At 42.9% G+C, this 25,574-nt stretch overlaps 1 protein-coding gene and 1 long non-coding RNA gene across 5 annotated transcripts in view; both read right to left on the bottom strand.

Annotated features, from left to right (window-relative positions):
- tafa5 (TAFA chemokine like family member 5) overlaps nt 1–25,574 on the bottom strand; it is a 716,074-nt gene that overhangs the window by 204,926 nt on the left and 485,574 nt on the right. The gene's annotated exons all lie outside the window — the stretch shown is intronic.
- Nucleotides 6,299–24,808, bottom strand: LOC116985186. The gene is made up of 3 exons (XR_004415218.1): nt 24,776–24,808; nt 24,530–24,534; nt 6,299–6,312 (listed from the first exon to the last, which is right to left on the bottom strand). It is a non-coding gene; the product is annotated as an uncharacterized LOC116985186 (long non-coding RNA).

The raw sequence follows: 25,574 nt of genomic DNA, 5'->3' as shown, positions 1-25,574 counted from the left end.
TTGCAACATTGTATGAAGCAGATGCCAGTGCGATACCCGTGCGATATCCGTAATGACTCTTGCGGGTACCGTGGGAACTCCTGCGAACGGTAAACCCGGAAGCTTGACAGAGGGGACATAAGGTGAGTAATAGGTATTAAAGGGGGCTTGGGGTGTGGAGGAAGGGAAGGGTGGGGGGGGGGGGGGGGGTGCTCGGGGTGATTACAATGCTCTCTGGGGTGCGGGAAGAAGGGTCTCGAAAAGCAACTCGCCGCTTTGCTCTTAAGACAAATTGCTTCGATTTGAATCTCCCCGCAGTACAAGGAAGTAGAGGCAAGGCTGCGCCGTGTGTTGGAAGGAACTGCAGATGCTGCTTTAACCCGAAGATAGACACAAAAAAACTGGAGCACTTCATCGGGTCAAGCAGCATCTCTGGAGAGAATGAATAGGTGACGTTTCGGGTTGGGAGACCCTTCTTCAGACCAGAAACTCTCGAGCCGAAACGTCACCTATTCATTCTCTCCAGAGATGCTGCTTGACCCGATGAAGTGCTCCAGTTTTTTGTGTGTCTATCTTCGGGTTAAAGCAGCATCTGCAGTTCCTTCCAACACACGGCGCAACCTTGCCTCTACTTCCTTGTACTGCGGGGAGATTCAAATCGAAGCAATTTGTCTTAAGAGCAAAGCGGCGAGTTGCTTTTCGAGACCCTTCTTCCCGCACCCCAGAGAGCATTGTAATCACCCCGAGCACCCCCCCCCCCCCCCCCCTTCCCTTCCTCCACACCCAAAGCCCCCTTTAATACCTATTACTCACCTTATGTCCCCTCTGTCAAGCTTCCGGGTTTACCGTTCGCAGGAGTTCCCACGGTACCCGCAAGAGTCATTACGGATATCGCACGGGTATCGCACTGGCATCTGCTTCATACAATGTTGCAACGCTCACCAAAAAGTGCTCAAGTCACTCTTGGAGAAATTCAAAAATGTTTGAATTTTCTCCCGACCTTACAAAGTTACACGATAGCACCACGGAGGTCCTCGGTGGTCCACGAATGCCGTACTGTTATCGCAGGAGGTTCCCAGATGTCAAACTCTTGTTAGGTCTTGGGTCAGGTCGCACCGTGAGAAAGCCCTTTAAGGACAATTCTAATTTACAGAAACCAATGTACCTACAAACCTGCACGTCTTTGGATTGTGGGAGGGATCTGGAGCACCTGGAGAAAACCCTGCACAGTGACAGGGAGAATGTACACACGCTTTACCGACAGCACCCACAGTCATGATCGAACCTGGGTCTCTGGCGCTGTAGGGCTGCACAGTGGCGTGGCGGTAGAGTTGCTGCCTTATGGGCCTGTTCCACTTAGGCGATTTTATAGGCAACTACAGGCGACTAGTTTGTCGCCACGTGTTCGCTGGTGGTCGCCGGGAGTAGTCTCCTCAGTCGTGCAAAAAGTCATAGCGTCTTTCTGGTCGCCACTAAATTTTCAACATGTTGAAACATTTTCGGCGACAGTGGGTTTGATGCCAATGAGCGCAGCTTGACTTCTCCTGACGTCGGTGCTGCCGTAGGTTGTCGCCAGGATGACGTAGGTTGTCGTCGGTTTTTCAATGACCTGCTACGACTATTACAGTCTCCGGCAGTTGCCTAAAAAAATCGCCAAGTGGGACAGGCCCATTACAGAGCCAAAAGGCAGTAACTCTACTCCCACGCCACTGTGCTGCCCCTGTTAAGGATTGTTCTAGGTTGTTACAGCTGAGCATCTTTGCCAAAACATGCACAGTTAAAACGATCGCCAGTAAGGAGGTATTTGGGATGGGTCTATAAGTATTCCCAAGACATTTGCGCATAATGTCCAATCAACTTGGTGGTAGACACAATATGATGGAGTAACTCAGCAGGACATGCAGCATTACTGGAGAGTAGGAATGGGGGATGTTTCAAGACAAGACCCTTCTTTGGTGGTGGAGGTTAGAATTAGCTCTCAATTTTTCTTAAACTAATGTCGATTTTTACATTCAATGTCCGTATGCAAACAATTCAGCATCATCTTTACATTTTACGGGTATTTTTAAAGGAGAACATATTTCTACTTTAATTTCTCATATTGTCCTACATTACGTGTCCCAGCAAACCTTTAACAGCTCTTAGAGTATTCCTGCAGTGCCATTCCCTCACTTTTCCTCTGATGCCTCTCACATGCAAATTAATTCCTCTTGCTTCCCCGGCACGTACATACATGAGCGGACATTTGCACCAGCTGATTAACCCACCAGCCACTCTTCTTTGGGAGATAGAGGAAACTTACCCGGTCACACAAGGGCATGAAAACTCCACACAGACAGCACCTTAGGTCAGAATAGAACCTGGCTGGCTGGAGCTGTCAGAAGCTGTGTGGCAACAGCACTTCCTGCTGTGTCACTATGCCACCATTTGATTATTCAAAACGGCTCTTCTTTAGATTTTGGAGCTTTTGAACCATCTGCCACCTCTCTGCCTTCTTAACCAAACTGCTTACAACTTTGTGAGGGAAGGAACTGCAGATGCTGGTTTAAATCGAAAACAGACACAACATGCTAGACATCAGTCTGAAGATAGGGCTCGACCTGAAATGGCACTCATTCCTTCTCTCCAGAGATGATGCCTATCCTGCTGAGTTATTCCAGCTTTTGTGTCTATCTTCTGCGACCTAACTTCCTCCGACCTTGCATATTCTCCTCATAGTTCTTCCAATGTGCTGCCATCAATAAACTCCAACATCAGCAGTTTATAAACCCATTTCCATAAATGAAAATACAAAGGAAGTCGCAGGCATTTGGGCATCCACCTGTCTTCAGCTGACTAACGTACTCCTTGCCCAAGCAGAAGATTGGAAGGAGCAGGCACATTTCTTGCTTCTGTAGTGGTATTGCATTTTTCTTTCACATAAATAACTGATAGCCGCTCCATAACACTGGTAAGGTTATTGAATAGTTTATGATCTGTATTGCGATCAATAAGTGCTGTCATTCCTGAGAAGGCTTTTTATTCGAAAACAGGATCTAATTCAATGTGAGAAGTGAGAAGACAAGTTACATGTATCTTTAAATATAATAAAGCTCGTTACTCTTTGATGATTTTCTTTGGCTTTGCTCTCCACAATTCTGGCAATCTTTTCACAGTTGATGTCCTCCAACTATCAACTAGCAGCAAGGATAACAGTCAAGGAGTGATCTCCTACATAAATAATCATAATCTTTGTCTGCACTGACTATTAAATAGCACAGTTCTATGAGGTGGAGAGAAAGCAACATGCAACTGACACTAACACATACTTTTTTAATGTATTTTATTTTAATCTATTCAATTATTAATCCAAGGGTGATCTGAATGGAATCAATGCTTTATCGAGTGGCAATATATTTTTTTATTAGAACCTCAATATGAAATCAGTAGATTACCATGAACTGCAAAAGCATTAAAATCAATAAATGATCTAAAAAGTACAGTAATACCTCCATTATAAAGACATTTAAAAGACATTTGGAGCATTTGGATAGATAAATGGTTATGAAAGGTTTAGAGGGGCATGTCAATTACATACAAATAGGACAAGTACAGTATGCCAATGTGCTCAAGTGGGCCGAAGGGCCTGTTTCTGTGCTGTCTGACAGTATAAAGTAAGGAAAATTCAGTAAGGAATATTTTTCCCAAGACAGGAGAATCTAGAAATAGAGGACTTAAGCTGAAAATGAAGAAACTTAACGGAGTTGTGAAGGGTAAGTATATCACACAAAGGATGGTGAATATCTGGAACAAGCTGTGAATGAAGCTGATGGAGGCAGATACCACATATAAAAAGCATTTACACAAGTACTAATGTTTAAGAAAGAACTGCAGATGCTGGAAAAATTGAAGGTAGACAAAAATGCAGGCAAAACTCAACGGGTGAGGCAGCATATATGGAGCGAAGGAATAGATGACGTTTCGGGTCGAGACCCTTAATCAGTCTGAAGAAGGGTCTCGACCCGAACATCACCTATTCCTTCGCTCCATAGATGCTGCCTCACCCGCTGAGTTTCTCCACCATTTTTGTCACCTTAAGGGCCTATCCCTAGGCGACTTTTCAGCAGACTGCCTGCGACCTTCAAGCTTGTGGCACTCGCCTGAAAAATCCGCGAACTGGAACGGCGACCATCAGAGCGGAACACACACACACACACACACACACACACACACACACACACACACACACACACACACACACACACACACACACACACAAAATCCGCGAACTGGAACGGCGACCATCAGAGCGGAACACACACACACACACACACACACACACACACACACACACACACACACACACACACACACACACACACACACACACACAGCAAAGGCAGGGGCCAGGGAAAGCGGGGGAGTGCTGTCTGAAATTCACACGTTGCAAAGCCAAGGTGATACAGACACACACCGCGATGAACAGGAAGGTTAAAAACAGCTGGCACAGTGTACGGTAAATCCTTTAAAAGAGCGGGGTGGGGGGGGGGGGGGGGGGAGAAGGAGTGGAGACACTTTTAAGAAGCCAGGCAACTTTTAATAAGCCAGAGATACACAGCTATGAAGTTTGGCGGGCATTTAACATTACCGATCGGTTTCCTTGGTTCTGAAAACACGTGCTTACGTATTTTTTTCCCCAATGAGACAATGAAAATGCCCGGTCAGCCAAGGAGATTAACTAAAACTGCCTACGACTACCTCGACTACCCACAATAACATGGCAACCCCACCACCACTGCACCTACGACTACAAAAGTATTGATTTTCTCCATGGCGACCAATTTTGGGTCGCAGAAAAATTTTCAACATGTTGAAAAATTTGCTGCGACCATAATGAGGCCGCGACTAGTTCCCAGAATGCGGGAACTCCTCGCGACCATGAAGGAGACTCACCAGAGACCACCAGCGAACATGTGGCGACCATGAGGCGAGCGCAGAGTCTCCTGCAGCGCCTAAAAAGTCGCCTAAGTGGGACAGTCCCTTTAGACAATTACTAAGATAGGAAAGGCAGAGGAATATACAGACCTAATGCAGACAGATGGGATTAGTGTACATTGGCGTCATAGTCAGCATGAACAGGTTGGGCTGAAGGGCCCGTTTCTGTGCAGTGTATTTTTATGCTTCCATGATTCTATAAAGTGACTACATAACATGAGCAACACAAAGCAATACAGCCACAAAGCAGCTTAATCTGATCTGAACCACACATCCAGATCTAAACTAGCAAAAAATGTCCCTGGTTCGACTAACCCCTTCACCCATCTTCTCTGCTACATAAATGTCTGGCAGTGAAGAAAGCGAATGGTCGATTTCCTGCCTCCCCATAACCCCTGACACCTGTCAGATCAAGAATCTATCTATCTCTGCCCTAAAATTACCCACTTACTTGGCCTCCACAGCCTTCTGTGGCAAACAATTCCACAGATTCACCACCATCTGACAAAAAAAATTCTCCTCATCTCCTTCCTAAAAGAACATCCTTTAATTCTGAGGGGAGACCTTTAGTCCTACACTCTCCCACTAGTGGAAACCCAATGCCTGAGGAGCAAGAATAAATGTGATGTTATAGGGCTTCTGGCTGCCCTCTACTCTCTCCACTCCACACCTTATTCCATCAGGTTTGGCCCCAGTCACACACAGCACTGCACTTCATTGGTTCTCTATTGAAGGTACTAGTGAGTGTTGACATGCAGTCTTTTGATAAAGTATTCTAGAATTGGAGACCCCAAGATGATAAATACATTTTCTTTTGATAACCTGTTAATTGTAATATTGTTCAGCTATTTCAGGTTACATGCATAGCACTGTGAAATTCTCACCAATGGATGGAGACCACTTTCAATTCGTAATATCAAACATGTATTTACTTGACAAATTTCAGAAGAGCAGAGTATTATCTAGTTACTTTGGAACTGTGTGAAATGTATTCAGTATGATGACTGCTAGTTCTTGTGTTCATAATAGGCGGGATATTATAGGTTTGGAAGAGCAGAAACACTGAATCTCAATCGTTGTGCTCTTCTGAATTGCATTGTAAAACATCTTAATAGCACGCACAAAATTTCCCAATGCACATAGCTTTGTACCTCAGGCACTGCATTAATGCACACCCCACCATATCTCTCATCGCCTATATGTGAACAAATTGTGCTGTGGAGAAGGCGTTGGAACAGGAGACATGATTTATATAGTTGGAACACCAAGTGCTTCAAACGGATTTCTTCATTTCTACAAATACAAACTGCAAAGGAAACAGATTTACATTCTCATGGTGCTTTTTACATCTCTTTCAGACTATCAAAAGCACGCTCACTCCCAGAGGGAATTCATCAATTGTCACAAAGCATGCTCCCACTACCGACTTTGTGATAATGAACCAATTATCTGTTTCAGCAAGGAGTCAATATTGTTCAAGCCCCTGGGAATAATTCCCTGCCCTTCCCTAAAATGGTGCCATGGGATTAAATTATGAGTACCTGAAAGAGTAGACAGATTCTTGGTTAAGTGTAGGAATGAACTGCAAATGCTGGTTTAAACTGAAGATAGACACAAAATGCTGGAGTAACTCAGTGGGACCGGCAGAGAAGGAATGGGTGACATTTTGGGTTGAGACCCTTCTTCAGACTAGAGCCAGACTAGAGACTAGAGTCTTCAGAACCCTGACTCTGGTCTGAAGAAGAGACTCGACCCATTCCTTCTCTCCAGAGATGCTGCCTGTCCTGCTGAGTTTCTCCAGCATTTTGTGTCTATCTTCTTGGTTAAGGGTCTCGTAGGAAAGACAGTGCCTCAAGTATGTGTAGCAGTTTTCTCAGCACTGCAGTGACATGTTACACCTGATCTTTGTACTCAAGTCTTGGGATGGGATTGAATCTTTTAGGCAAGAGTCTTATTGAATGAGTCACAGATGATGTACTGCAAGCAACAACACGGGAAACTGAGTGCACAAAGAACAAAGGTGAGCACAAGGTGTAACATTGATAAGTGATTCTGCTTGGGTGGAAAAAATAAATTTGGCATTTAAAAACAGTGAGCTTCAAAACAGCCTTTACTATAATTTCTCAATTTGCAATTCTCCATACATATGCACTAAGTGGTGTATGTATGAATCACATAGGTCTGATTGGGTCCACTTAATGTGTAAACCATGAGATTCAGATGAGTAGCTAGCTGCAAACAACAAAGTTGTGTGGCACAGCTAGAACTTTTAGATATTGCCCTTGGCCGATTAGAGATTGAAACAGTGGGCATCTGCTGAGCCGATGATGAGTATTATTTCCGCATTGCCATCCTGGTATAGACAAGACAGGGCGTCGGTAAAGTTTCGAAGTTTAATTTTCTTCATAACAAAGGCTATTGCAAAGACGTGTTCAATTAAATGTTATGACCCAGCAGACGTGGCAATTTTCAATCTCAGTTTTGCTATCTCTCCCTTGACTAACCAAAATTGGTTATATAATCAAGAGTAAATCTGCCAGGTTGTTTGTTAAGATAGACACAAAATGCTGGAGTAACTCAGCGGGACGGGCAGCAACTGGAGAGAAAGGATGGGTGATGTTTCTGGTCGAGACCTTTCTTCAGACTTGCTCTAATATCTTTGCTTCAGACTGATGTCAGGAGAGACAGAGATACATAGATAAGGAAGTATAAAGTGTAAAAACAGGACAAAGGGAATTGAGATTAAGGAAAAATTAAGATAGATCATTTATGGCTGGGAGAAGGTGACAACAAAGTAAGCAAAGATAAAAGGTAGGTACACAAAATTGCTGGGGAAACTCAGCGGGTGCAGCAGCATCTATGGAGCGAAGGAAATAGGCGACGTTTCGAGCCGAAACCCTTCTTCAGACTGATAGGGGGTGGGGAAAGAAAGAAGGACAAAGGGAGGAGGAGGAGGAGCCCGAGGGCGGGCGGATGGGAGGGTGGGAGGAGACAGCTAGAGGGTGAAGGAAGGGGAGGAGACAGCACGGGCTAGCCAAATTGGGAGAATTCAATGTTGATGCCATAGGGACGCAAGGACCCCAGACGGAATATGAGGTGCTGTTCCTCCAATTTCCGCTGTTGCTCACTCTGGCAATGGAGGAGACCCAGGACAGAGAGGTCGGATTGGGAATGGGAGGGGGAGTTGAAGTGCTGAGCCACCGGGAGGTCAGGTAGGTTATTGCGGACTGAGCGGAGGTGTTCGGCGAAACGGTCGCCCAACCTACGCTTGGTCTCACCGATGTAAATCAGCTGACATCTAGAGCAGCGGATGCAGTAGATGAGGTTGGAGGAGATACAGGTGAACCTTTGTCGCACCTGGAACGACTGCTTGGGACCTTGAATGGAGTCGAGGGGGGAGGTGAAGGGACAGGTGTTGCATTTCTTGCGGTTGCAACGGAAAGTGCCCGGGGAGGGGGTGGTGCGGGAGGGAAGGGAAGAATTGACGAGGGAGTTGCGGAGGGAGCGGTCTTTGCGGAAGGCAGACATGGGGGGAGATGGGAAGATGTGGCGAGTGGTGGGGTCACGTTGGAGGTGGCGGAAATGGCGGAGGATTATGTGTTGTATTTGCCGGCTGGTGGGGTGAAAGGTGAGGACCAGAGGGACTCTGCCCTTGTTGCGTGTGCGGGGATGGGGAGAGAGAGCAGTGTTACGGGGTATGGATGAGACCCTGGTGTGAGCCTCATCTATGGTGGCGGAGGGGAATCCCCGTTCCCTGAAGAACGAGGACATTTCCGATGCCCTGGTATGAAATGTCTCATCCTGGGAACAGATGCGGCGTAGGCGGAGGAATTGGGAGTAGGGGATGGAGTCTTTACAGGGGGCAGGGTGGGAAGACGTGTAGTCCAGATAGCCATGTGAGTCAGTGGGTTTATAATGTATGTCGGTCAGGAGTCTGTCCCCTGCGATGGAGATGGTGAGGTCAAGGAATGGTAGGGAAGTGTCTGAAATCGTCCAGGTGTATTGGAGTGCCGGATGGAAGTTGGTGGTGAAGTGGATGAAGTCAGTCAGTTGTGTGTGGGTGCAGGAGGTGGCACCAAAGCAGTCGTCAATGTAGCGGAGGTAGAGGTCGGGGATGGGGCCCTGGTACGCATCGAACAAGGATTGTTCAACGTACCCGACAAAGAGGCAGGCGTAGCTGGGGCCCATGCGTGTGCCCATAGCTACGCCTTGTGTTTGGAGGAAATGGGAGGAGTCAAATGTAAAGTTATTGAGGGCGAGGACCAACTCCGCTAAGCGGAGGAGAGTGTCAGTGGCTGGGTATAGGTTGCTCCTCTGGTCGAGGAAGAACCGGAGGGCTCTGAGGCCATCCTGGTGGGGGATGGAGGTGTAGAGTGACCGGACATCCATGGTGAAGATGAGGGGGTGAGGGCCCAGAGAGTGGAATGCGTGGAGGCGGCGGAGAGTGTCTGAGGTGTCTAGAACATAGGTGGGGAGGGATTTGACCAAGGGGGATAGGATGGAGTCAAGGTATGTGGAGATGAGTTCGGTGGGGCACGAACACGCAGAGACAATGGGTCTGCCGGGAGAGCCGGGTTTGTGGATTTTGGGGAGAAGGTAAAAACGGGCCGTGCGGGGCTGGGGAACGATGAGTTTGGAGGCTTGGTCAGGTAGGGCGTGGGAATTGATGAAGTCGGTGATGGTGCTAGAAATGGTGGCCTGGTGCTCGTCAGTGGGGTCATGGTCCAAGGGTAAGTAGGAGGAGGTGTCCGAGAGTTGGCGCGTGGCCTCAGCTTTGTAGAGATCGACGCGCCAGACTACCACGGCACCTCCCTTGTCGGCTGGTTTGATGACCCAGTCTGGGTTTTTGCGGAGTGATTCGATGGCAGTGCGTTCAGAGGGGGAAAGATTGGAGTGAGACAGGGGAGTGGAGAAGTTGAGGCGGTTGACGTCGCGGCGGCAGTTCTGAATGAAGAGTTCCAGAGCCGGGACTTTCTGAGGGGGGTTCCACGAGGAGGGGGTGCGTTGGAGACGGGAAAAGGGGTCATCATTAGGGGGCGAGGACTCCTTCCCATGGAAGTGCGCTGTGAGGCGGAGACGACGGTAGAAGCTCTCCAAGTCATGGTGGGCGCGGAACTCATTGAGATGGGGACGGAGGGGGACAAAGGTGAGACCTCTGCTGAGGACAGACCGTTGGGTGGGGGAGAGGGGGAGGTCGGGGGGGATGGTGAACACCCGGCACGGGTGGGAGTTGGGGCCAGAGTAAGGTAGTCTGAGACAGTAAGACTGGCCAGAGAACTGGGAAGGGGGAGGGATGGAGATAGAGGGAAAGCAAGGGTTACTTGAAGTTAGAGAAGTCAATGTTCATGCTGCTGGGGTGTAAGCTAATTTAATTAGCAAAGTGACCTTCCTCACTATCAGGGTCTGTTGGACAGCTTGGTTGAGCTGCCCGCAATTTCAGTACTCCAAAAATATTGATCTGAACATCATGAATGTTTTACCTATGGATTTAGATCAAATATGCACAGGAAGGCGACATCTCTCTTTCTGCTCTGAGTGTAACACTACATTTGAATTAATTTTTAGGCCTTCTCAAGATTTGGTACTGTTTTCTGAAGGTTAACATTCATAGATATGGAAATATCTATTTGCTAGTTAAAGCAAAGATATCCCAAAACAAGAGGAAAATATCACATACCATTCATATTCATTTCCTCGCAAACATTAATGAAAGCAAGAATTTTATCTCTATTAACGATGCAAAATGAAGAGGACTTTACTTTAGATCTAACACCTAATATCCTGGTTGGTTTCAAAAGTTGTTGCTATTGATACTGGACACAAACATAAAGAAAAGTATTTGGCTTCATTATTAGTAACCAAAATCTGACAAAGTAAAATGACAATCTTAATTTAGGTTTGTAACGCACGCCATTGCAGTGCAATTGATTACTGTTGAATCACAACACCTAGATTAAGTGTGATATGATTATACAAACAAAAATCCAAATCAAGCTTTTGAGAAATACTATTGTAAATAGAAGTAATTCTCAAACAAATTATTTCCAGTTTAAAATTTTTTATTTTTTATTTTTTAAATGGTTTGATTAAATTTAGTAGAAAAATATTGCAAAGCTCAGATCATATGTCTCTGGGCAATTGTCAGTTAATGCATGAAGTATGCTCCTACTCCCATGCAGCTTATCATGCTTGTATGTTTCCATGACAACTAATATCAAGTCTTTTTTTAGTCAATGGAAGTGGCTGAGCAAGAGTAAAATGTATTTGGGAAGATTGAATAAATCAGCCAGTCGCTGCAAGTACAAATTCAGATTTCAGTGGGATGTACTTCAACTCAAAATGTCCTAAAGTCTTGCATCAAGGCAAGGCACAAGTCAGGAGCTATGATAGAATATAGACACAAAATGCCAGAGTAACTCAGTGGGACAGGTAGCATCTCTGGAGCGGAGGAATGGGTGATGTTTCAGACTGAAAAAGGGTCTCAAGCCAAAACGTCACCCATTCCTTCTCTCCAGAGATGCTGCCTGTCCCCCTGAGTTACTCCAGCATTTTACATCTATCCTCGGTTTAAACCATATCTACAGTTCCTTTCTACACAGCTATGATAGAATACTCTGCTCTTTCGTATGTTGAAATATTGTACAAAAATAAGCACTATCAAATGAATTACTTTGTTGAGAGTTATTTCATTAACTGTCTATTAAATTAAACATTCATTCTACACATTGCTGCACTAAATGAAGGATGTACTGCAGTAACCCACCAATGCTACTCTGATAGCAGCACTCAAACTAGGGGATTCCACCACAACCAGCAAGAGCAGCAGGTGATGGTAACACCAGCATCTCCACTGAGCTCCCTGCCATGTGGCATGTGGACTTAGACGTGACATGTCTTAGACTGACATGTATCCCTCGTCCTTCGTTGTCACTGGGTCAAAATCATGTAAAAACAGACCAAAACAATACAGTAATATCTCCACCGCATTGCTTGCACTGGTTCAAGCAACTGACTCACCATCACCATTCCAAAGGTGATTAGGTAAAAGGAATAAATATGTTTTACATTTTCTGCACATACATTAAAAAATAAATTAAAACTTTTAATAAAAATGTTGGTGTAAAATCAACTAGATTAACTCCATAAACCTCAACCAGCAAACTTGATTGTGTGGGTATGAGGAGAGAGGCTTTCTCTCTCCATCTCTGCCTTTTTTTTAAATCATATAAACCTTAATTCGTAATGATGCAATCATCACAGTTTCCAAAACTACTCACTTCATTTGCAATGCAAATATTTCTTATTGTTTAAAATAGATCTTTGGAATAATCCTTTTCCAAAAGCTTGAAAAACAAACAAAAATTTGATTGTTTATGGCTGAAAAAAAAAAATGAGCAGGAAAAGAAATGTCACACTGGTTAAGCAGGTCCTAAAGATTGTAAAGCTTGATTGAAGTGATGTTTACATGTCACAGACTGAATACAATGTTCTGGGAACAGCTTGTGTTAAAATAATGACCTTTGATTTCCAGATTAGCACTGTCATGGTGCGAGAGCTATCTATTCTTTCGATGAATATCACACATGATGTTGGTACAAACTCACTGAGAGGTTTACCACACATACTGTATAATAGACAATTGATCAAGCTTTATAAAACAAGCATTTATTGCTCTAAATTTCATAAACTCAAATCTTAATTGCAAATTAAGTAAAAGGTACATGTAGTTCACAATCTGCTATTAATTTCAAACAAAAATCTATTTCATGCTTTCCCAATCCCCACTTATCTGCTTATTCTTCATGCAGTTTTCTCAAAGTAATATTCATTTGTTGATTCATCAAACATCACAAATTTGCTACCTTTTACAAATTTTCTACTCAGGTAAGTCTATTATCTCCCAGACTCCCTTCTCCCAGTAAAGTCCGATTAAAGTTACAGGTAGTGGATGAGATTAGCTCTAAGAGTTAAAGGAATCAAGGGATATGAGGAAAAAGTAGGAACGGGATACTGATTTTAGATGATCAGCCATTATCATATTGAATGGTGGTGCTGGCTGGAAGGGCCGAATTTCCATTGTTTCCATTGGTGACTTTAGAAGAGGAAGGTCATGGATCCACAAAAAGGCAGCCAATATCATCAGGACTCTCACCACTGGCCACGCGCTCATTTCACTTCTGCCATCAGAATGACCTCCAGGCTCAGGAACAGCTTTTTTCCCCCAACAACCATCAGGCTATTCTGGACATTCATTGGACAGATGTAATTCAGGCATGCATGCTGGTTTCTTAGAGATTAAATAAAGTGGGAAGATCACAGGATGGGAAACATCGGAGTCAAGAGTCGAGAGGCAAGTGTCAAGAGTGTTGTATCGTCATATGTTCTGAAACAGAACAGTGAAATTCTTACTTGCTCAGCACAACAGATATGTAAACATAGTACACTATAAAACCCATGAGAAACCCTTCTATTCCCTCCATGAGCAAAAAAGTTATCTATATATATACATATACACATATATATATATATATATATATATATATATATATATATATATACGCATATATGTATATATATATATATATATATATATATATATATATATATATATGCATATACAAAAATACCCTTGACTCTTCTGTTTTCAGATGTCCTTTTATAAGTGTAGTTTAGTTTAGTTTAGAGATACAGCGTGGAAATAGGCCCTTCAGCCGACCGACCAGCAATCCCCGCACATTAACACTATCCTATACATACTAGGGACAATTTGCATTTAAACTAAGCCAATTTACCTACATACCGGTATGTCTTTGGAGTGTGGGAGGAAACTGAAGATCTCGGAGAAAACCCTTGGGTAAACGTACAAACTCCGCACAGACAGCATCCGCAGTCAGGATCAAACCCGCGTCTCCAGTGCTATAAGCGCTGCTAAGCAGCAACTCTACCGCTGCGCCACCGTGCCGCCCTATATATATAATATATAATATATATAATATAATATAATATATAATATAATAGGACAGCCAACCTTTCAAGAACTTGCCTTTGTAATCAAACAAATAAAAATGCATGTATTTACAACAAGTGAGTAATCAAGCAATGTACACGACTACCTTAGTGATGATTAATTAGTTCTATTTAGAGAGCCATTATATTCAGTCATTTGGTCTTTTATAAATTGCAGCAGCAAGAGTGTTTTCCACATAGGTATCAGATGTACTGAATATCAAGATAGGGCTATGTACCCTCTCTGTACCAGGTGACTTTGTAGTCAGACACAGCTCCAATGCAATCGTTAAATTCGTCAAGGGTATACCATTGCACAAATATGGGCCATACTACAAGAGAGAGATTGAAAATCTAATTGAATACAACAAACTTGCTCTCAATATTTTCAAGACCAAGGAGCTGATTGCTGACTTCAGGAGGGGAACACTGGGGGTCCACAAACCTGTTTTGACCTCCAGGATTGCAGTGGAGAGAGTCAACAGCTTCAAGTTCCTGAACGTGGATGTCTCTGAACATCTGTCCTGGACCCAGCACACAGATGCAATCACAAAGAAAACTTGCCAAGGCCTCTAATTCTTTTGAAGATCGAGGAGATTTGTTATATTGGTAAATTATCGAACGTCTACAAGTGTACAGTTGAGAGCACACTAACTGGTCTGCAACCCAAATGTCCAGGATAGCAGGAGACTGCAGAAAATGGTAAACATTGCCCGGTCCATCACAGGCAATGGCCTCCCACCTTCAAAGGGATCTAGAGGAGAGACACTGCCTTAAAAAAGGCAAACAATATCAAGAACCCACACCTCCCTGGTTATGCTTTCGATTTGCTACTGCCATCAGAAAGAAGGTACAGGAGACTGAAAACAGTGACCACCAGGTTCAAGAACAGCTTCTTTCCAGCATCTATCAGGCTCTTGAACACTAATCACTACCTCAGTAATTATGATCATCCTTGAACAGTGTCTTTGGTTGCAATGTATACTTTGGATTTTGCACTTTTACGCTTATACCTATTAATTGTATTATTAATTATTATACATTGATCTGTGTGTTATTGTGCTAATGGGCCTGTTAAGCTGCAGCAAGCAAGAATTTAATTGTTCTGTCCCTGGTACATTAGACAAGTAAAGACTCTCGAAACACACTTGACTGTCTTCCACAAATTGTTTTTTGTTTAAGATCATCACCTTAACAGTTAATATTGACAACATGGCTTAGTCCTCTAGTTTGTATAAAACTTATTCAAATATGATTATAAAGGTAGTATTGTGTGATAGTTAGCCAATGCACTACACCTTTATATCTTAAACAAACTAGATGTAGGCAATTCGGTCCATTGAATCTGTACTAGTGTGCAGTGGATTCTGATCTGTTCTATTCCCTCCTTATCTCCACATAACCTCCACTCCCTCATAGTAACTACAAAGGGACAGTGGCGCAGTTGGTAGAGCTGTAACCTCACTGCGCCAAACTGGCAATGGAGGAGACCCAGGTCAGCAAGGTTAGTGTGGGAATGTGAAGGGGAGTTGACATGGTTAGCAACCGGATATCAGCATCCTCATGCACGTCTTGACTGAGACGTTTCGGGTCGGGACCCTTCTTCAAACTGAGAGAATAGGGGAAACATCCTATTTGTTCTGTCAATCAAAATTTTGACCCATCACGCTATCTTTATGAATAAACATAAACATAAACTCCAATCCCCTTCTATTCCTCCACATCTATCACCAGCCGATTATTGTGCATAGCCACACCTTGTGCCTTTTCAAACCTACTACTTCCCTGTTTTCCGGAAAAAAAATACAATTTGCCATTTTTCTGCCCATGTAACCAGTCCAGTAACATCCTCCTGTGATCTAAATTTATGTCTGCAAATTTGCCACTAGATTTCTCTCCAAGCACATAGGTGTGTGGAAGATTCTTGGCAATTAAATGGGAATGCGCATTAAATAGATTGGTAAATTATGGTTGGATTAGTGTTTGATGGTTGCTGTGGATTTGGCAGGCTGTAGAGCCTGATTCTTATGATTGTTCTGTTTGCATTTATTGTCATTTTCTGCTCTCTCTTACTACCCCGAAATTCTATATTGCATAGCTGATTACTTGCTTTTATTTTTTTTAATGCTATCTTGCAATAGTAATAAAACTATCAAAGTTCACAATCATTATGCATGCAGTCAAATGCAACTCTGCGAATTCCATGCTCGCATAATATAGATGTCCAAGAAACACAAGAGGCTACAGATGCTGGAGTCAAGCAGCATCTGTAGAGGAAAATGAGCAGGTGATGTTTCAGTGAATGGAGTGAGGCATCTGAGATCTTGGCTAGGACTGAACTGAGAGGCTTGGAAATGGAGCTGGAGGTCATCTGAGACAAGGTGGCAGCAAAAGCAAGTACTGAGGGAAGGCACAAGATGGCAATAGCAAGTCAGGGTGAGAACATGGTGGATGAGCATGAGTGCTGTAGCAATCACAGAAGGTAAGCAGTAAGAGAGAGTCCCATAGAACTCCTGTGTAGGAATGAACTGCAGATGCTGGTTTAAATCGAGTAACCCAGCGGGACAGGCAGCATTCTGGAGAGAAGGAATGGGTGACGTGACACAAAATGCTGGAGCTGAAGAAGGGTCTCAACCCGAAACGTCACCCATTCCTTCTCTCCAGAGACGCTGCCTGCCCCAATGAGTTACTCCAGCATTTGTGTCCATCTCCCTTAGAACTCCTGTTGGACAGTGGAGGAGAATCTTCTCAAAGTGGCCACAGTTTGTGGAGTAGTAAAATGGAGACATCGGAGAACTGCAGATGTTGGAGTCTTGATCAAAAAAACAATGCTGGAGGAACTCAGAGAGTCAGAGAGCATCTGTGGAAGGAATGGACTAATGACTTTTTAGGTCAGGACCTTTCTCCTAGACAGGAAATCCTGACGGTACCTTGAATGATTCCACCCTCCTCCACAGGCTGCACTGTTTGCAAACTTCTCCAACAGTCTTGACAGCAAAACACTCGGATTGATGTGATCTTAAATTACGTAAATCCTAGATTCAACATATAAATACCCTGTAAATTGTTATTGGTTGCGGGAGCTGTCTGTTTAATCCATAATAATTTATAATTACTGCTCAGCAAAGTCATTGGCGAAAATTAATTTTTCGGTATCTGATTTGTAATTGCCTCAATATTCTTTAGTAAACACGAATAGTTTAAAGTTAATGATATTTTAATTAGATGTGTAAAATATTTAAGAATTGATTTAAAAATTATGCTTCCTGATTATGATGTGAGAGAGTTCTTTAATATGATTTGCTGATCCAGTTTGATGTCCTGAAGCAGTGAATGCCAGGAATCCCTTGAACTAATGCCTGGCTGTAACAGGTAGCATTAAACAAGGAAGACTTTGCATTCTTTGGGGTCAATGGTGAATGCTGTTGCGTTGTTCCTGAACAAAGATTTTGGGGGGTCACTATATTTCCATCCTCTCAGTGTCGTATGACAGATATATTAAAAAAAAAAAATTCCATCATCATAATCCAAAATTTGATTCCTGGCTTGACATTAAAGTGGTTCTGTGAAAGGATCATTTTAAGCAAGAGACTGCGAGAGATGGATTGGCAACAAAACAACAAAGTTGTAAGGAAGAGCATACATGAAGAAGGAAAGACCTCAGGCGTGACACTGCTAAACAGATTTCATTTATATTTGCTTCAACAGATTTCATATATAGGCAATTCAAGTTGGCACATCTTGTAATGGAACGGCAAGCACAAGCAAAAGAACTGAAATGGTTTTACAGGAAGATTGGAAGGGTTTAGATAGGATCACAGAACATGACGAAAGCTAATAAGAACTGATGGACATCATTAAAATGTTCTGGCTCAAAAATTGTATCAGGTAGCATATTGAGATGTCATTTAATTTAAACCTCTTGTGAAGTCTGTCAAATTCACCTTGGGTCAGCTACTTACACACTGTACCAATGCCTGAGAATGCCCACACATGTACAATAGTGCCAGTGGCTCACACTAGCCTAAAATCCGTATACGTGTGTATGGCCTCTCTCACAGAATCAGCAGGCCTTAAGATGGCCTGAATGGTCCAAGTCTAGAGGCTGCATCGTCTACCTACAAGTGGGTCCATTATGTTACCCACTTACCCCCTTCATTCCTTACCCAATGCAACTTGTCTGTAGGTTGCACACCATGAAAACCTGCCCCAATACAATGTTATACCCATATCATTATATCTTGCCCACAAAACACTTCACCTGAGTCATCAATCGTAAACAGTTTCCCTCTTAAGGTCATTAGTAATAGGAGCAGAATTTTGCCATTCGCCCCATCAAGTCTACTCAGCCATTCAACTATGGCTGATCTATCTCTCCCTCCTAACCCCATTCTTCTGCCTTCCTCCCATAACCCCTGACATAAATCTACCCTGCCAGACCCTTCGCTTCTGATCTCTGCCACCCTGACTGAAATGCTGATACTCACATCCCTATGCCCTCCATCAGCCATAGTTCCAACCACAGCAATCCCCTCCCACTCATTCCATGGACCATAATATAATGTCCACTATAGTTCTTTCCATAGCACTGAATTCAGTTTTGAAAGATACATTCTATCACAAGCAATGTTTTGGGACTGGTGTACATTCGAATATTACAATCAAAGTCCAGATACAAAACCTACTAGACTAAGTGGGACCCATTGGGTCCCATCTTCACACGGGAGGGCTGATCCCCCAATATTCCACCTCTCCACCAATTCCAATATTGGTGGCCAGTGGGGGGAGGGGGGGGGGGCTTTCTGGAGCGCTAGTATGGGTGTTGTGGGCCGAAGGGACTGGTTTCCAGAGGGCTAGTATGGATTCTTGGGCTGGCAGCTCAGTCACTTAGGCCTGGTGGACTGGCAGCTCAATCACTCAGGCCTGGTGGGCTGGCAGCCCAGTCACTCAGGCCTGGTGGGCTGGCAACTCAGAAACTGCCAGAACTTCTGCCCAAAACAGGTGAGAGACTGTGAGAGAGAAGGGGGAGAGGGTGGAGAAACAATTTTAGACATTTTTCATCTTTTTCTGCAGATCACCGCAATGAAGAAGGAAAGTATATCCTGGCCTGGATCTCACATGGAGCCAATGAAGGGAGGGAGAAAATTACTGGGGTGAGGTTTAATACTTGCAGGGGGAATACTTACCGATGGGTCAAAGGGACTCCTCCTGGGCTAGTACAGGCCTGATGGGCCGAAGGGGCTCTTTAAAAAAATCCGGGCCTGGCCTGGCACGGGCCTTTTGGGCGAAAATGCTCCTCATGGGCTAATATGGGCATTTTGGGTAAAAGGGACTGGTTTCTCGGCTAATAGGGGCCTTGTGGGCCGAAATTAGTGGCCAAACAGCTCATTGCATTTTCATTTAATTTCCATTTCCATTGCAGTGTCAAGCACAGGGCAGGCCAAACAGCTCATTGCATTTTCATTTCATTTCAATTTCCATTGCAGTTTCAAGCACAGGGCAGGCCAAACAACTCATTTCATTTTCATTAAGGGCTAACATATCATTTATTGCAAGTACATTGCAGACTCACAGTTCAGTTGATTCACAACTTAGAATCACATTTGTATCCTCTCTCTCGCAATCTTTAAGAGTAACTGACTCACGTCCAGGCATCTGGGGTTTTATAGTCCCCCCCCCGGAAGGTGCGTCATGGTGATTGACAGACGAGAGGACCAATCAGTTAAAGATTTTTGAAACACTCATAACTTTTTTATTTTTCATCGATCGGAAAAATCCTCGGGACTGCCTCAGCGGAGGAGGACTTTGAGTAAGATGGCCAAAAATCATAGCGATATAGGGTAACATTTTTTTTAAAAATCAATATACAGCACAAACAAGAAGTGGTCATGATGAGACTTTTAGTTATTTAGATGTTGGCCCACCCGTATATTGTTGAATCTTTTAGAAGTTTTAGTTTAAGTTTAGAGATACAGAGCGGAAACAGGTCCTTCAGCCCACCAAGTTTTCGCTGACCAGCGATTCCCGTACACTTGCACTATCCTACACACTGGGGACAATTTACAATCTTTAACGAAGCCAATCCACATACTAATCTGTTCATCTTTGGAGTGTGTGAGGAAACCAGAACACCCAGAGAAAACCCATGCGATCGCAGGGAGAACGTACAAACTCCGTATAGACATCACCCCTGGTCTGGATCGATTCCGGGACTCTGGTGCTGCAGGCAACAATTCTACTGCTGTGCCACTGTGCTGCCCTAGTTGCCAGCTAACTCCTCACCATTTAGCTCATCTTCAACCCCAGCTTCCTGTATTGAAATATGGATGAACTACAGGTCAGGTACCAGTCTTTGATTCCACCAGTAAAACATTGAAGCTGAGGCTCCAGACCATGGTTTAGTTTAGGTCTAGTTTAGAGATACAGCATGGAAACAGGCCTTTTGGCCTGTCGGATCAATGCTGAACAATGAACACCCGTACACTAGTTATCTGTTATCCACTTCCTCATCCTGGACACTTGGGGCAATTTACAGAAGCCAATTGACCAATCTACACATCTTTAGAATGTGCAAGAAACCCGGAGCACCCACAGAAAACCCACATGGTTACAGGGAGAACGTACACATTCCGTACAGACAACATCCGTAGTCTCAGGTCACTGGCGCTGTAAGGCAACAACTCTACCGCTGTGTCACTGTATTGTTGGTTGTGTAAGAAATGCAATTACATTTATTTATAGTGGCTTCACACCCCAAGGCAGAAGCTGAGTGAAGTTAAGCAAATTGTTTATTTTAGTGGTTTTAATTATTTTGCTGCATTTTGCTGCAAATAATTGTTTTTTTTCTTCTTATTTTAGTTATCTTAATCTATTTGAATGTCTTTTATCAGAGTTCAGATACTTTGCCAAGTTTGAATGCTGCAGGGGTGAAGATAGGTCATGATTGAGGCAGGATCACATAATATGGGACCTTAAGTAGCAATGTTACAAAATTTTGAGATTTTTAAAATCAAGTCTGTAATTTATCCCATCAGATAAAGCATAAAAATAAGTTTAATTTGACACCTAATTCACTTTCATATCTCAAGTATTTAAAAAGTTATGGCCATTTTCATACTGGGAAATGAGCATCTTGTTCCCTATTGATTTTCTATGGACATAACAAAAAAGCTGTGATCGTGAACAGTCAAAAGCCCATAACTTTCTTAAAAATTAAGAGAACTGAATGAAATTTTCAGTTATCATAGATTGAAGCATTCTGAAACAAATATAAAATAATCTTACTTGGATGACCTGAAATTAAAGCATATAATTAGTTAGTTACCTAATTGTAGCTAATTTCAGACTTCAATTACTAGATCTAAACATCTATCCATTTCTTAATAAATGATTAACATTTTTAAATAGCCTAAATGTCCAAATAATATTCACAAATAATTCACAATAAAACATGATTTTTAAATCTCATTTACATTAATTTATAGGCCAAATGGAAGGAATTTAGTGTTTAATTGCTGTAAATAAATGCCCATTTAAATCAGCTTTCCAGTGGGTCCCTGTGGAACGCGCTGGTTTAGAACGTTCACATTGCGGTAGATTTGTGCCTCAAATGCCGAGAAAAATACTGCGCGATATAATGGGCCCAAATTGAGCTACTCGCAATAGTAAACTTTGTATAACGGGATCTTTAGAAGCCCTTTTTAATGTAAAAATATACAACCTAACTTCTGCTATCTGCTTTATGAGACCCAGCGGTTGGTGACGGTCGCGGGTTTAAAGATTGATTTTTAAACTACTATAACTATTATTCAAGGCCTTTAAACCTAATAATAGCTTTTGCGACGGGGTCTTCCAGCGATTTTTCGTTAATAATTAACTAGGCTGAACATTTTCGATTGGAACAGCTTAGAGAAAATCGCGTTTTAAACCCGCCCCCTCTAAACGGCGCCAAAATCGCGCACACCCACAACGGAAGATTTTCAAGGACGCTTCAGGTAGGCTTTGCAACATACCTACCTTAAGGAAAGTGGCTAAGGGTGGGGTAACAGGACAATCTGATCCATTATATTTAATGATACAGATGCAAACACCGAGAGAGTTGTGAATCTGTGGAATTCTCTGCCACAGAAGGCAGTGGAGGCCAATTCACTGGACGTATTCATGAGAGAGTTGGATGTGGCTCTTAGGGCTAACGGAATCAAGGGATATGGGGAGAAAGCACGAATGGGGTACTGATTCTGGATGATCAGCCATGATCATATTGAATGGCAGTGCTGGCTCGAAGGGTCGAAAGGCCTACTACTGCACCTATTTTCTGTCTTTTGAATACCTCTTTAAACTACGAAATCTGAATTTTGGAAACAATATTTTTATTATTATTTTACTAAATTATCTGTATTAATCAATTTTATGTCTAATGACAGAGTTTTAAAATGATGTCTGTTTTTAAGTGACAGTATTATCTTTATGTAACCTATATCAGCTGGGTAAATAGAGAGCATAACACCATCACTTGGTTCGCTCAATTGCCTCAGAGCCAACAGATAATTTGTCTTTTTTTCGTGGAAAACAAAAGCCAATGCGAAATAGAAAATTGGTGTTGTGTCAACCATGCAGAAAATGACACAGAGAGCACATACAAGTCTGCATACCACTTCCGGCGCTCCAGTTAATGGCACAACCACCATTGCAACCACTGAAAAAAAACATAACGGAGTGTTGATTGTGTCAAAGCAACGTTCTATTGCTTCTGTCTCAATGGGCCGTGCCCAAATAGACTTCTTTTCCGCAAGATTCTCTCCCTCACTTGTTTTCAGACTGGGTAAGAAATGTAAGAAGTGTACTTGTATATATACACACTTGAAGTTCATTAAATTACAGCTGCTGTAGCAGAAACAATAAACTCTCATTAATCAATACAAACAGTCATTCAGCAGCAGTAACTTTAGACAAACTGCAGCAACATTGACAAGAAATTACAGTTGTGATTTTAACAATTTAATATCAAATCATTATCTCGAGAAGACCGTAGCAAATGTGCAAGGGACTCAAATAAAAATGGGCACTTGTGTTCTCCTGGTTCTTGCTCTTGTGAGGGTGGTGAAGCCACATAGCCAATGACTCACTGAACTATTGGTATTGTCACCAGTAAGCCAGCCTAAGGCAATCTCCAGAAACCCTTCAATGAACACATCTGAAGATGAATGATCCATTGTGCCAGGTATGTTGTTAATATTCAAAATGACACAATTGAACATGGGTGCTTGCTGTGGCAGGCCTGTCATCTGCCTGGCAAGCATCAATATTTTTGGGAAAAGTTAATAGGCAGCCTTACCAATTTCATCAAACAATACTAGCTCCTTCGTGTGTAGGAAGGAACTGCAGATGCTGGTTTCAATCAAAGATAGACACACAAAGCTGGAGTAACTCAGCTGGACAGGCAGCATCTCAGGAGAGAAGGAATGGGTGACGTTTCCGGTCGAGACCCTTCTTCAGACCAGCTTTATCATGTTGTTAGGGTGTCACAAAATAGTATAATTGCTTGATTTTTGAGTTATGGCCATTGTTCCAAGTAGGCAACTTGACCCTACATATAGTGGCTGCTGTCCACTACATCTCCAGGCCTCTGGTCTTGTATGAGCAACTCACAGCAGTTATCATTTAAGAATCTGTAATTCCATGCAAAGTGCTCCAGAAAGTGGCAGTGGCACTGTCGTGGCACTGTAATTTCCTGTAAAGGATTATTAAAGGTATAATCAATCAATAATCAATCAAAGTAATGGTTTGATCTTGCTAAATTTGGAAGCCTGTAGTGAACAAGTGGTTCAAGAATTTTGAACAAACAAGTGGATTTAATACCATCAATAAAAACTGCAGTGCTCCTTTTTTCTCAAACATACGAAGCATGAAACAAATTGACACAGTAATCGCCTTCAGATTTCCTAAAGCACGTCTGAACATAATTTATTTAAATTGGATTGAAAGTTGCCTCACTCATTTTGCAAACAGATTTTTTCTCTCAAATCGTTTATAATTCAGGAAAGTTTAATGTGTATACAGTTTAACCTTATTATTTATTTACTACGAATAGGACATGGTCATCATTAACAAGGTCAATATTTATTGTCCTTTAGTTCTTTCTCTTCTTATTCATCTGCTTCTATTTACAGCTCTTCCAGACCAATCATTAGCAATTGACCCCCTGCATCAGCCTCTCTTAACTCGCAACATCATCAGCAGACTTATTTCATTTATCCTCATTTTCTGCAACTTAAAAGTTGCTTGTTTCCTAACATTACATACTGTAAAGAAAGGCCATCAACCCAAAATGTTAATTCTGTTGCTCTCTCATGAAGGCTGCCTGGTCTGACAAGTATTTCCAGGTGCTTTACTTGAGTTTCTTTTGAAAATACAGAGTGGAAACAGGCCCTTCGGGCCACCAAGTCCGCATTGGCCAGTGATCCACGCACACTAACGCTATCCTACACATACTAAGAACAAATTTACATTTACATCAAGCCAATTAACCTACAAACCTGTACTTCTTTGGAGTGTGGAACGTACAACGTACAAACTCTGCACCTGTAGTGAGAATCAAACCCGGATCTCTGGCGCTGCAAGGCAGCAGGTCTACCGCAGCACCACTGTGCCGCCCTATGTCCAACCAGGGGATGAGAGCCAACGGCAAGGACGGCAGGCTGGGAAGAGCATCTACGTGTATTTGATGTCCTGACACTACTGCCCTCGTCTTTCAGGAGCTAAACTCTGGGGGAAGTGCTGGGGGAAATCTGCAGGTCAGGCTGCATCTATGGGAAACTGGATGATGACGTTTCAGCTCAAAATCCTCCTTCGACCCTAACCCAAAACTTTGTCTATTCATTCCCTCCACAGATGCTGCCTGACCTGCTGAGTTCTTCCAGCACTTTGTGTTTTTTCTTAAGGTTCCAGCATGTGCAGTTTCTTGTGTCGTCATCTCGAAGGACCTCAGATCACTGCAATATCGAAAACTGGTGGAGAAAAGCAGGCGAACAGCTTATAAAATGGAATATTAATGAATTTCATTGTGAGCTGTAATTATAAATGTTTTAACGATGACCATGTGTAAACTGTTAATTTGGCCTTCTCTTTTAGTTTGATCTGTCAGAACCATCAGCTTTCAGTTTTATTTCAGATTTTGAGCACCAGCATTTTTTCCATGTGCCTTAGGCTTTGAAATATGTATTTGTGATTTTCAATAGGAGACACAAAGGAATCCAAGGGCATTGCATTAAAGAAAACCCTGTATTTGACAAATCAGTGAAACCGCATACACAAAATAAGTACCTGTGACTATAATCCATGTCTGATTAACTTGCCCATCACAGAAACCAACCTTTAATTTGTATCAATTTGCAGCAATCTCAATTTGCCGCAAAATGCAACCACACATATACACCGCTCATAGCAGAGCTGATTCCTGAAGCAAGCTGCTGCCCCTGTAATAGATTGCTTGTATACAAATTATTCTCAGCAGCAACAAAGGCGGCCAACTACATTCTGCATGCTTCAATCAATTGTGTGACTCGGTAGATTGAGGGAAAGGGTGGTTAATGACGTCTGTTCCATATTTCTATACC

This window comes from Amblyraja radiata, chromosome 21 (assembly GCF_010909765.2).
Source record: "Amblyraja radiata isolate CabotCenter1 chromosome 21, sAmbRad1.1.pri, whole genome shotgun sequence".
NCBI lineage: Eukaryota > Metazoa > Chordata > Chondrichthyes > Rajiformes > Rajidae > Amblyraja > Amblyraja radiata.
This window is presented reverse-complemented; position numbering and strand designations above follow the sequence as displayed.